We start from the raw sequence: 14,712 nt of genomic DNA, 5'->3' as shown, positions 1-14,712 counted from the left end.
CGCATCACAATAGTGTGAGTAATGCTTTCTGCCATCTCTGGTTGGCTTGGAGACTGTCTCATCCTAGTGGATGAAGACCTGGCCTCACTTATCATGCCTTTTTCACCTCTTGGCTAGACTACGGCAATGTAGCATACCTCAGAATGAAACCCTCAGTACTTAGTAAACTCGAACTGATACAAAATACTGCTGCGCATCTCCACAGTGACAGAGACTTCATGATCACATCACACCAGTCCTCCAGTCTGTACATTTGGTCCTGCCTCAGTGCAGGGGGCTGGACTTAGCGCAGACTTCTCAAGGTCCCCTTCATCCCTAGGTTTGTGATTCTGTGTGCTTCCCATAGAAATCAAGTTTAAGTCTTGGTCCTTATCTTCAAAGTGCTCCATGGCCTGGGCCCAGGATACCTAAAAGACAGTTTACAGCTCCAAGATGAAGACTGTGGTTGACAGCACTCCCTGGCACAATGGAATTCTCAACAATAAGAGTTAAGTTCATCCATGTGAGAGACACAACCTTCTCGGTGGGTGGTGAGACTCTCTGGAATGAACTCTCCCAGAAACTAAGGAATATCACAAATCTCACTACTTACTGCTGCCGGTGCAAGGATGATTTCTTTGTCCTTTCCTTCTCCAATATAAGCATATCGCAACATGTATATTTAAAATAAAAAAATCGTACTAAAACAAGACATTCTACTCCACACACTTCTCCCTTTGGGCAGAGGATGAGAGAACAAACAACATGTGATAGACGTGTAGTCATGTTGCTTAATGCATTATTGGAAGATGCTCAGATACTAGGGTGATGAGAAAAGGAGTACTTGTGGCACCTTAGAGACTAGGGTGATGAGCGCATTATAAAAACCTATATAGAATAGTATGTAGGATAGAATAGAAATGGCAGCATATGCTGCTCTCATGATCTCCTTGCATACTGCCCACAAGAGACATGTAGTGGAGAAGGAGAAAAGAGAGGAGTGTATGGGTGGTATCAAAGTTTCCAATGACTAGAGCATATACTATTATCAGTGCCACGGGAGGGTCTGATTTCCTGCCGTGATGCCAGACATTGTCCATTGAGGCCTTTGTGACCCATAATGTGTGTGGTAATTGGAGGCTGAGGGGGGCAGCGGAGGGAAAGGGGGTGGATGTGATGGAGGAGTTGTTGGTCCAATATCTTTGCTGACACCTCTTACTCTAAATCGGTCTAGCTTATGTAATTGCATAGTAAACCTCAGTCTTAATCATTTCTTAGATCTGATAGTGATATTGATCTTTCAGACAGGCTTACGAAAACTGCCATTGTGACTTTAGATTCTGAAAGAGCATCTGACAGACTCAAGTGGGGACTCATGTTAGTTCTATGGCATGAAATTGGAATGGGAAAATACTTTACTAACTGGATACAAAGTCTTTGAGGAAACCCTGAGGCTGTATTTTGCTCTGCTAAGGTCATCTCTGTTAATGCCTTTCCCTTCAACAGAGTACAAGACAAAACTGCTAGGCAAGTTAGCCATCGTGTTACATTTTTGTAGTACAATGTACTTCTCTTACGATAAGTAAACGCAGCATGCTTCTTAGACTGAACAGGGTTACTCACTTACAAGTAAAATACAACCACCTCAGTGGTGCACTGTGACAGCCTATCTATGCTAATAAGTAGCTAGAGATGGGAATGACTCACCAAATATGTCTCTAATTAAAAGTAGATGGGGGAAATGTAGGGCCCAATCCAACTCCCATTGATTTTTAGTTGGACTAGTATTGAGCCTTTAGGTAGGAGAAATGTATTATAATTATCTAGTTGGTATTTGGTCAGGATACCCTTTCACTTGCAAAAAAAAAAAAAAATCTTTTAATTACTTGGATTTAGGTTTCATCCAAACTATAGCACCTTTGCCCCAGGTCAGCAGTAATTACCTACAGAATGACTAACACCACTTTCTTCAGAGCCTGAGGTTGACCAGGTCCAAGATCCTTCCTAGTCTGAGAGCTCAAGAAATTGCAGAGTGAACTGTACAACATCTCTTGTTATAAAACAGGCCTATTCATCGCATTGAACTGAGAGAGTATTGCACCTTGTTTCTTAAGTTTCTTAAAATTCGGCATTGGGTGCTTCTGGTATGGTTATGGTGACAAAATACCGCATGCACCTAGTAAGACAAGAAGCCAATAAAGGATTTAAGGAAGAGTGAAGTTCTGAGACCAGTGGGAGAAGAATTATAAGTAAAGCAGTGGCATTTTGGCAAAGCTAGAAGTGAGGTTTTATTAGTCAATAAAATTACACCCCAAACATAATGAAACAGCTTAAAAATCAAAATAAAACAGAGAGAAATACCTTAATGTACTTTTTTCTGTCCCTCTAGAAATGTTCTTGTTTTTAAAAATTTAATTTATAGCCTGATTTTTCAGAGTCACTGAGCACTTGCAAGTTCCATTAACTTCAGTGAGAACAGTGGTTGCTCAGCTCCTTTGAAAAGTGGGTCATTAAGTCAGTCTCTTCAGTGATATAATTCGCCTCTGGCCTGAAAAATGGCAAACTGTTCCACCAATGCATCCGATGAAGTGAGCTGTAGCTCACGAAAGCTTATGCTCAGATAAATTTGTTAGTCTCTAAGGTGCCACAAGTACTCCTTTTCTTTTTGCGAATACAGACTAACACGGCTGCTACTCTGAAACCTGTTCCTCCAATGAGCTCATGTACTTAGTATCCTAGGGGCCTGGCAATGAAGCTTTTGAATCAAGGTCTCTTGTTTGACTTCCATAATGCTCTCAGCTTCTTGTCATCCTGCTGTGATTAAGTTTTTGTTTAATGAGCCTTTATTTAAAGAGCCTTTAACAAAACACTGTATTATTTAAGAGAATTTATGGAACAATTTAAAATCATTATATGGTGAGTAAAATGCAATGCATTAATAGTTATGCAGATTTGTTATACTGAAAAATACACAAACTAAATGGAAATTAAAGAATATTTTAAAGGGAAAATAGTATGGATTAAAGAAAAGAGTTTAATATAAAGACAACAAAGATACTGAGGTGCAAAGGGAAAGATTATTAACAGGAAATGATTAAATGGATCCACTAACACAAATATATTCTATTTAATATGAAATGAAATAATTATATTTCTGACTGAATTTTAAAAAAAAGAATGAATTAAAAATGTAGTCAATAACCGGTTACATTTTTCTTTAAAAGATTTAAAACAAAGCTTTTGTTTAATTGAATATAAAAGTGTTTTCGCAACTTTACATAGGTAATTACTTAATATATGTAGTGTTTAATGAGTTTTTTTAATTTTCATTGTTACTGAAGGATACAATCTCTTCTTGATGTGCTAGGATTTATTGTACATGCACATCTCTCCTATTAATGCAAATGCGAGTAATTCATAAAGATCTACCTGCATTAAGGTGCGACTATTCTGTTTCCTTTGCAGCAGTTGGCCTTCTGAATACCCAAAAGATGACGGGAACCATTTATAATAGTAATACTTAGCACTTACCTAGTCATTTGCATTTTCAGTGTTGCATAAACATTAACCCCACATCACTCTTAATGTATGTTAGAAATAAGGAAACTATGATACAAAGGTTAAGTGAATGGTTATCCATATTAAGAGCTGGAATTAGAATTTGACAGTTCTTGTTCCCTTAGACTTCTAGACAGCACTTTTCTCTATTAACAGGTTCTTACTTTCTGTATTGAGAAAAAAATGTTAATTGAATGAGTCTTGCTTTAGAGCTGACAAAAGAAAAATGAGGTTTTAAGGTTCCTGAAGAGATTTATGTATTTAAGGACATTTCCAGAGATTTAATAGATTCTATAATAGCTTTGGCCCCATCTATAACAATACCCAGACCATGTGTTAATGAACATTTTCATTTACTGTATTTCTAATCCTCACCTAAAGTCTGTGTATTACTAAGAACCTGATTTATTTAGTTGTTGAGTTAGATGGCATGTAATGAGGAAAAAGGGTAGAACAAATTTAAATTATTGCTGTTGAGAGTGAAAGCTGCAGCAACAATGCAATATCATGCATCACAAGGGAAAATAAAGTTTTAAAACAATACTAACCATAATCACTAGCACTTACATTTACAGCACGGGTATAGTTTTATGTGGATAACTGCATTATTCAGGTGGAGAGGACCTTTATGCTAAATTGAAAGTTTTCTGGAGTGTACACCTTGGACCAGATTCTCAGCTGTTACAAATCAAAGTTGTTAGTCTGAAGTTGATGTAACAACACCAGTTTACCCCAGCTGGGGCTTTGGCCCCATCTATCCATTTGCCAGCTGCAGTAGTCACTTCTTTCTGTGACCATGAAGAGGCTGTCACTTTTTGTGAAGAATTTTAGAACTATAAATAGCTTATTTTTCCTTAGTCTCTAAATTTTATTACAATAATGTTAAATTAGACGTTGTTGGAGTCGGTAGGTTTGACGGTGGAAGCCAGTACTGAACAAGAGGAACTAGAACAGAACAGCGTTGGGGTGTTGTTTATACTGCCAATGCTGATGTCGCAAAGGCGCTTAAGTCATCGAGTAAGGGAGCTGAAAATGTGCTGCAGCTGCTAAACTCTTTGTAGACCTCAAAGGAAAAGAGAGTTGTCCGCTCTAGCGCAAGTACGAGCTTAGACTTTCTATGACGGCCCTTTGAAACTATGGCAGTTCTCTGCCCAGGCGGTCTTGTAATACTCTTGAACATTACAAATCTTGCCCTATAGGTTGTCTACTCCAGATAACATGCGAGGATGAATACACTGTCAGGTTGTGACTTTTAAGTTTGAGCTATTCAAAATGCATTCAGCCACGTAAATCTTCCTTGAGACTCTGTTTGCTGCTACTGCTTCTACATACCTTTTTAGGTTATTATTTTAACCAACCCAGTTAGGCTCAGAATTTTGACATACAGCTATGTTAGTTTGTTTTGCAAAACTCCGTAAGTGTGCAGAGCTTTAGGTGCCTAAATGAACAATAGTTTAAATAAAGTTTTGAATGTTCAAGTTTTTATATTGAATTGACCCCCAGTGTGTGTTTGTTTTTGGGTGTTGAGCTTACTATTCTGAGTGTTTTGGTTGCTACTGTATTCAATTTGTCAGAGGTAGTTTCTCCCAGTGACCTACTGGAGTTATTGCTTCAGGAAATGCCAGTTCAGTAGGTGAAAGGTAGCTTGCTTTCAGTGGTAATAGATCTTCAACTCAGCTTGGGTGCCAAATTCAGTTCTAATGTACGTCTATGCATCTCCCTAGAGTTCGTTGGCACCGCATCTACTTATAACAAGGCTAAATTTGGATCTGTCTCTTTAACTGTTCGTTGCCCTAGAAGATTCTACTGTGGTCCATTCACAATTTTCATATCACTTCATTGCACATAGGTACTGAATAGGAAGGTTTGATTCTTAACAGTGGATTTCCAGGTATGTATTGGTGTAAGGCACAATCTTAAGATACTTCTAATATAATTATTTTATATCAAAAGTCCTCTCTTCATTTATTTTCTATGATAGTCCTCTCTTCATTTATTTTCTATGATAGAAGTTTCTGTTGCAGAACTGTATTATGATCTGATTGGATAGCTCTGAAAGAGTATGGATACATGATTACTGGTGTAAAGCCAAAGACACATAGGAATGTAAACTTTAACATAAAACTGTTCCTTCAAGATATATGATTTAACTAATTTAGGATGACATACGTTAAATGGATTTTGAGGAAGAATTCACTTGAGCAGGTGGATCTGAGGTCTCAAGAGGTTCCTTTCACATTAAGTGTCATTCTCAAGAAGCAATGTATCGGTACATTTGCCATTTTTGCACTTTAAAGCAAAACAAAAATAATTGTAAAATGTCTCTAATGGTATACATATTCAAGTTAAGTCACGTGCGTAATTGTCATTCTTAGATGTGTTTGGCAAGCCTACAAAAGAAAGCAGGGACATGTAGAATTAAGTGCTGAATTTGAGCAGGCTGTACAGTGACGTAGTTCCATTGTCTTTCAGTGCAGTTACCCGTGACTTAAACTAGTGTGAGAACAGAATCAGGCCCACTGACCGGTGGAGTTCTCCAAAGAGTGAGTGCTATTAGCTTGGAGACTAGTATGGTAATAGGTATAAATTGTGCTGGAGTACCTAGGCACTGTGGGTGAGATTCCGGGCTACTCTTCAAAGAGATTTAACACACAACTCATAGCCCAGGGAAGATGAGGGTCACAAGACACGTTAAGTCACCATTGTGCCTTCTTGATCCTGGGCTGCTCCAGAGGCTGGAAAGGCCCCAGGGATAACTGAGAGTATGTGTACACTGCAATCAGAGGTGTGATTGCAGCAGGTGTAGCCAGACCTGAGCTAGCTTTGATCTAGCTAGCTTGAATAACAATAAGAGTGAAGCCATGGCAGCATGGGTTCGCCACTCCAGTACATATCCAGGTGGGCTTGTACAGCCTGTGCCGCCACCCATGCTGCCGAGACTTCATTGCCATTATTATTCAAGCTGGCTAGATCAAAGCTATCTCAGCTATGTCTTCATGTGCTGCAGTCGCGTCTCTTATTGCAGTGTAGACATAACTTAGATAGGCTCCGAGGGATGTCTGAAGGTAAGTCAGCCTGCACAGGCGGCCCTGTAGGCTGCAACATTGCCCATAAACTCTGCAGCACTGTGTGCCCTTCCCCTGATGGGCACTTCACTCTATGCAATGGATTTTAGGGTCACTTTCTGCCACTCCGGCCCATTTACATGGTGTAATGGGGTGAGAGTGAGGGTGAAGATCTCACCCAACATGTGGGAGGGAAATGAACACTAACTATTGAAGTACTATTTGTCACTTTTTCTCGTGGAGGTTTGTAATATTTTCTTTGACATTTTATTTTTAATCTTCAGATACCCCAATTTAACACAATATATCTGTGGCCACTTGAGCACTAAAATACTTAAGATGATGATAATAATAATAATAATCTTGGACTGAGGTTGCTACGGTTCTCTTCTTTTATCTTTCTTGCCAGAAAGTAACTTTGCTTTGTGGCCGGTAGTTACAGGGCTGCCTAAGAAGTAGAAGGCTTGTGAAAATGAGTTCTCCACGTGACACACTGCTGAATTCTGTGTAAGAATGGGTTTCAGACACATACAATAATCCAATCCTGCACAGAAACACAAGTAAATAGCAATGTCTCGTATGAAGAGCAAACTCCACTGTCAAAGTATTCAAATGATAGATAAGCAGATCCATTTATAGATAAATATTTGTATTTGGATGTTAATGTTGGTCCTGTTTCTCCCCCCACCAGCCCCGATTAAAAATGAATCCACTTTCCTGGACAACCCTATCATAGTCTTATTTACTAAAATATCTATCACACTGCTTCTGGGGTTATATCTATTCCTCAGCAAATTTACAGGCACTTGACCTTGCTCTTAACTTACCATAATTTAAAATATTTCCTTTCTTGCAAATTCCCCAAATTTTACCACTGATTTAGAAATGATTGAATATTAGAATCTTAATACCACCCTGGAATGAGTTGCTCTTCTGGGTAATGTCCCAGTAGGGAGCAAGGAGGGCATTTGTTTGATGGAGACAGCCAACACGGTGATTTGTAAGTCTTTCAGAGCACTACTGTTAGAGAAGTCATCGCTCACATGATTACCGACGATCGCGAATGAATGTGATGGACATTCTGGCCTGTGTGGCAGCACCATGTCAACAGCAGCTTTGCAGGGACATATGGAGACTAAGGCTGGCTAATAAGAGAAACAGGATTATAAATATTAAAGAATGAGAACAGGTGTAAGGATATAAAACTATACAAATGAAACTTCTGCCTAATTTATCTCTCTTACTTGTCTCAATTCTGATATCGTTCCCATCACCATGGTATCTGAGTGCATTACAAAGAGAGCTTCTTCACAATTGGCCCATAACCGATGGAATGAAAAGCTGTGATGGGAGGATATAGAATATGAACTATTACTAACCCAGTTTACCAGCTCACTGTGTCTAAAGGGCTAGCTTCTGTTTTTTGTTCTAGCCCTTTTGCAGCACCACAAAATAGCTGGAAAAATTTTGGATGATCTGCCCAGCTGAGAATTTTCAGGATAGGGGACCTCGTGTCTGGCACAGAGCTTGTGTAGCTGTCCCTGTCCGAACCCATCCCACTTGAACTTGCACAAGCAGTAGGTCTGGTTATACACTCAGGCTATGCTCAGCTGGTCCATAAAGGACTGTCACCATCTGGTGGAAGTTAGAGTTAATTTATAGTAGGATTCAGGGTGGAGCAGTCTGGTCTGATGCTAGGGGATCTGTAACTAGCTGTCTCTTAGTCCTTTTCCCACATTGCTCTTAGCTATGTTGCTGTGTATCATAATAAATTGTTCTTAATATTTTGTGTGTTAAACTCTTCAGATATTTATGGACTATTATAATGTCCCCATCATAGACATCGCTTAGTCAAACTATACATATGTAGCTCTTGTAGTCTGTCCACATAAGTCAATTCCTCTGGTACACCTGGATCATTTTCATTTCTCTGTCCTGAACCTCCCTCCAATTTGTCAATATCTTTCCAATAATGTGATTCTCGGAAATCAGAGAAATATTGCGCAAGTGTGGTTGCTTCAAAGCTGCATCAATATGCTCTACTTACCTTTCTTCTTTCAAAGTGATATGTTTGTGCATGCATCTGAAAATGGCACTAATCATTGTTAGTCGTATCACATTCCAAACTCATGTCTAAGTTGGTGTCCAGTATCACCCCTAATTCTCATTCAGTGTAGCTGCTTCCTGGGGTTTCTCCATCTCACTGAGAATATGTTTCAGATTATTTTTCCTAGATACATTAGCTTTCATTTTTCCAAGATGAATTATTTTCTACCCATGTTTCTCTAGATCCTTTTGTAGTATTTTCCTTGCTGTTGTTTGCAACTCCTCCCAATGTAGAACCATCTGTACAGTGAATATTGTTAACTTTGTGTTTACCTTAATAGCGTAGCAGTATAAATGAGTAATTCTTATATATTTTCACCTTTTCGTCTTTCCATCAAAGTGGTGTGTTCATGCTGTGATGCTGTTGACAACAGAGGTCATTATTTTCATATAGAATATTTGCATGACAATAAAGTGAGGTTCATTAAATAAGAAGCCAGAAACTGGAAAGCAAGATTTAAATTAGTCTGCTGTTAAAGTATTATGTGCACATATACTATATTCATCATTCCAGTTTCTTCATTAATGTAGATATGATAGGATGTTATCACTGATGTGGAATTGCTTAGAAACACTAAGTACTATGAGGTTGTGTTTACATTCTTGGTGCAGATGTTTAGTTTTGCTGCCTACACCATTTTTTCCTGTTTTCAGAATAACACAGACAGTATGAACATATTAAGACTGAGAAGTTCGTAAGAAATATTTTCTCATTTCTTGGAAAGTGCAACATTTTATATTATTTTCTCTTTCATGTGACAGCTGTTCGGTTGAAATGGCAATTATTAGTTGTGCTCCCCTCTACTAATGGGAAAAGAATGAATCTAGTAATTGTGGTATTCTGTTCAACCCCAGTAGGCTTTTTCTACAAGTGACAAAAGAATTTTAAACTGAGAAGCAAAAATAGCTTCAAAGCTAAGATGGCTTTGCACTTCCGAGGAGCTGATGGGATCCCCAGCATTCCATCAACAACTGGTCTCTTCATGTGATCCCACTTTTCTGTTGTCTAGCATCACTTTATTGCTAGATGCAGTTTGATTGGCTGGGTATACAGAGATTATTGGGGTTTTTTAAAAGTGGCTTTGCAGGGGGACAGAGATTCCTTTCTATGACTGCAAAGCTTGCTCACCTTTGCAGCTCACTTCTCGCTAGCTATAGGTCATGCCTGCCATGTGAACAGTTGGGCTCTATCTCCAGACTAGAGTGCCACTGCCTTCTACCTCTCAATAATTGATTCGCACACTCTAACTTGGATGCCCAGTCATAGTTTGAGTATGTTGGGAATAGTCATGAGGCGAAGCTGCTTGGTAATGTGTTAGCTGTCTCTAGTGATGGGTCGTTCTTGCGGTAGAAGAGTTTTGTGTCTGGAAGGGGACAGAAAAGTAGGTGTTGGCTAACTAAATCCTAACTCCATTTACTGGGGTTAGGCTGAAGGGAAACATTCAAACCTGTATCCCTGTGGCTAGATCAGAACAGTAATTTCAGGCATTGCAGGTGGTTATCTTCCTTGAGGGCTGGGGGATGTAGCTTGTAATACATAGAATAGAGTGACAGGTACAGCTATGACTTGAGTCATTCTAGAAGGACCTAGGTAGCCCTAAATAAGCAGATAAACAGAGAAGGATCTAGGAACCAAAGTAAAGTTTTGGACTGTAATCACTGCCTACTGGGATAGACATTTGGTTCATGTTTTTACTGAAATAGTGATAATTTTTTCTGCCATTTTTTATTTGTATTGTGTTCTGTTCTCATTCAGGCATTTCCTGGGTAAATGTACCATTCAGATGAGTGACCAAGAAGTGAGTGCCATTGGTTTGGTCAACTGAAATAGATAGTTATAATCAACAATTTGATAATTTTATTTATTTTATAATTTGAATAAGAATTATGTATTTACAAGCCAATTATGCCAAACTACCAGTATCTATTAAATAATTAAACAGATTGCTAAACAAGGAGACCTCTAAGGGCTTTGAGAAGAGGGAGAATAACAATAAAATCCCCTTTGTTTCCTATTTTCATCTCGTGCTGCTAGAACCCATCTGTTTGTATCTAAGTGAAGATGAGGTGCATATTAACATTGAAATAGAAAAGAAAACATACTGATGCACGTCTGTATTAATTTAAACAAATAATTATGTGGGGTTTAGTATATGTGTATTTATATAGAGTTTGATTTGTTTTTCCAGACTGTGGGTAAGTCCACATTTGTGCACCTGCATATTTTCCCTCCTTTACCCACACATGGTAGATGTGCATAAGTTTCTCCTGATTTGGACACAGAGTTGGCTAGATAGCTATCACATAGCTAGAGAGATATCTGATCGATATTTGTGCCACACATCTAGCAGTACGCTCACAAAGTGGGTATAAGTCATTGCCTCTTTCAACTGTAAATACAATACAAAAATATTAAGTGATAAGGCGATGTGTGTGTTTGCCAATAAAAGAGTTTAGGGAAACTCGGACACTGTTTCCCTTAGCCTGAGGTGCAGGATAAGGCTCCACAAAGGGAGAAAATTATATTTACCAAATGGTGAAATATCTTCATATATTTAAGACATTTTTTTACACAGAGCATGTGGCAGCCTGAGTTTTTGGGTGGTCAAAACTAAAATATACTGGGATCCGAATGGGCCTTTGTGGTGAATGCTTGTCCGTGGTCGTAAAATATTCTTGAATCTGTAATTTACTAAGCAACGTTTAAAGAAAATTGTACCTTTTCTCATGATACTGGTAAATTATATCATGTAAAATATTAGAATGTAAATGCATCATTGTTTTATTTAGTTTCAATTAAATGTACATATAAGTAACATTCAACACACAAAGTAGTACACAAACCTAATAACACAACTCTTTGAACAATTATACAAAAGTTTCATAGTGGGTTTGATATGACCTGATTTTTAGTAACTGTGCCTTATGGTTGTCTGGTTACTTTAAGAATAGGACAATAGCAGCAGGGTGTCTCTACTGGTGACCTTTTATCTGTCCAAAAGCATAGGAGCTGAAAGATACTTCACTGAACTATCATGAAGTTATCATTGTATATCATCAGGTCAAAAGTGTATAAGCAGCAGTATGCAAATATTGTGTATTCACCTGGTGATCTCTTCCATTTACCTTTTGACTTTTTATTCACATTAAGATTAGAAGTTTTGATGATCAACCTTAAGCTGTCTTTTTCAAAAGAGATTGTCTCTTCCTGTAGTGTAACCATGGAAACAGACAAGGAACCCTTAAAGAAAGTGATCGAACATGCTGTGCTAATTAATCCTACCCTACATTTGCCTTCAGCTGAAAGATGCAGTTAAATAAATTTTGCATGAGTAAGCATATTTGGATGCACAAATGGTATAAAATATGTAACAATTTCTTTTCAGAAGAATATTTGAAAAACTGGTAACTGTCATTTATTCATATCTGGTGCATCAAAATAAGAAATGCTGTCCTGTTAGTTTCTCATATTTTTGATGATTTTGTATTTAAATAAATTGTAAATATTTCTAAAGGACGAAGATAGTCTTTCATGCCTTGAGACGATCCAAAGTGCGTGCACTAAGTTTGAACATATGAAGCTAAATGTGCATAATTTCATGTGCATAAATTACACCTGCAGTTTCACTTGCATTTTGGGCAGTTAGTCGCCTAACTGGTCTACATGCACAGTGAAGAAAATTCAGGCCATCATTTCAAACACAAAGACATCCTTGAGCCCATTCAGTGCCATTTTGCTACTTTGCTGCACTGAAGTTCCTAAACACTAACACAAAAGCGACCTCAACACATTTTAGGATACATAGTTGTCTTACACGCCAAGGCTCCATTCATCATTTTTCCTTTCAGCAGTGAAGGCAACCCACTCAGACAACTGTCTGTCTCAGAAGCCAGATACAGTAGCTAACCTGTGATGACCTTGTTTTATGGTGGTTGGGGGGTCAGGAGCAGATTTAAGGATAAGGGGTGAGTTGCCAAGCGACTGGATTAGGAGAGAGGACCAAAGGTGGCATTCTGAAGAAGTGGCACTTAGAAAAATCTGCAGTATGTTTAGTTACAGTTCAGGTATCAGTGGAGGAGGAGATGTGGCAGCAGGAAAGGCAGACCAGAGGAGCTGATCCAGGGTGGCAGGTGAGAAGCTGCAGCTGGACTGGCCAGCACAAGGAAAGCTCTATGTGCCAGCCTGAAAAAGGTGGCAGTCAGTAATGTAATGAGTATTTTCTAAGTCCATGTAATCTAGAACCACCTACTTAAATCTGAACTGAGAATAGTTTGTCTTTTATTTTCTCTACCTTAGTTCAGGGAGCACATTTTCTGTTTGGGAAGAGGGGCTCATTCTGGCAGGATGGATTTTCATTCCCCCCGCCCCCCACTCCCGCGTTGTAGTACCTCCTTGTTTTTTCTCCCTTTCTAAATTGTCTAGATGTCTCTTCAACTCTTTTAAATGTAGGAGTATTGGGGTTTCCATATGTTTCCTTCTCTTCCACACTGGCACACTGGCAGATGTCCCGATTTTATAGGGACAGTCCCGATATTTGGGGCTTTGTCTTATATAGGTGCCTATTACCCCTCACCCCCTATCCCGATTTTTCACACTTGCTGTCTGGTCACCCTACATCTAGCTGAGATCTTTCACACCTCAATCTGAATAGAATCTGCCTCCCTTTAGTCATGTGGGATATAAGTAAAAATAGCTCTTCAAAGCACTTCAGACTCTTAACTGCTCATTCATGCTAGGAACAAAATTATCAGTCTTAATTACTGTACAAGTATCCACTGTCTGTGAAAGTATAAACCTGTAGTCACAAGCAAGGGCTCTGTGGGTGGCTTAGTTTCTGCAAGGTGTGCAATGTACGTTTCCCAAGAAACTCTTGCCAACATGGAATTCAGTGCAATCAGACACTGGCCTGATTTGTAGCCAGGGAGACCAGGTAAAAAAAATGCCAGAACATGTAAAACTGGACAAAGAATGATCATTAAGTCTGAAATGTTTTTGTTTTTAAAATTCTGGTGTGCTAGTTAGACTATCCTCCCACACGTGTCTAATCTGTATAATCAGTAGATAACCCAGTCTTTGCACAGAATTTGCCAGCGTTACTATGGTAATATATTCATTGGGATTAATTGTTCTTAAATCACTTCTCCAGTGTATTAAGTATAAAAGTGCAAATGTGCTTTGCTTCAACTTCAGGCGTGCAGTCCTTAATTTTCATTTTTGTTTTTAAAAATATTTATTGCTGCTCCAGAGAAGATTCTGATCTTCACTTACATGTGAACTCTGATATTGTAGATTTCTCTTGCAGTTTGTAATCTTTCACTAAATGAATGTGTTTTGGCTCTCTTTAAAGATTTCAGTGAGGTAGCAGAACTGATAGTGACCTTCTGTTTTAGTAGTTTCATTGTCTTGTGGAAGGAAGTTAACATCCCTTCTCTCAGCAGGTGAAAATCCAACAGTGTACACTCCTGGTTCCCATTACTTGCATGTGCTCAGTATCTCCCAACTTCAGGGGTTGTGAGGACAGCAGCTTTTAGAATACCGGAACATGACTGTAGAAAAGCAATCAGGAGTGGACTGTGCAGGGAAGTTCTACCTCCTTGTGGTGCAGGCATTTATCCTAGACTTGAAAATGCCCATGTCCCTGAATCATGCTCCCTTGCTTGTGGGAAGGATTAGAAGTTCTCTGTGAGCATACAGTGATCATTCCTAAAAAACTGCAAGTTTTACCTTACATAAATTATAGTTACCTTAGTACTAGCAGTATGCCTTGGATGCCCCTATATTTTAATAGAGTGAGTGGCAATTGCTAAGGTAATATTATTTAGCTATCTCAGGGAATTGGCAAGGTTTAAGAATGGCCATAGTAAATGCTACTTTCCCAATAGATTGTGGATTGGAAGGTTTCATTCGAGAGGAAAGTCTTTCCTGCTCTCAGACCTTCCAGGAACTGAGTTCCCTTACTCTATAATGCTCATCTTCTGGGAGTTGGGGAGTAAAGCTTTTTAC

The 14,712-nt window shown here is 38.8% G+C and overlaps 1 protein-coding gene across 7 annotated transcripts in view; it reads left to right on the top strand.

Moving 5' to 3' along the window:
- The window catches only part of CDK14 (cyclin dependent kinase 14), a 497,609-nt gene that overhangs the window by 288,249 nt on the left and 194,648 nt on the right, over positions 1 to 14,712 (top strand). The window lies entirely within an intron of this gene.

The sequence above is a fragment of the Natator depressus genome, chromosome 2 (assembly GCF_965152275.1).
Source record: "Natator depressus isolate rNatDep1 chromosome 2, rNatDep2.hap1, whole genome shotgun sequence".
Classification (NCBI taxonomy): Eukaryota; Metazoa; Chordata; order Testudines; family Cheloniidae; genus Natator; species Natator depressus.
Note: the sequence above shows the minus strand (reverse complement) of the source record. Positions and strands in the feature narration are given on the sequence as shown.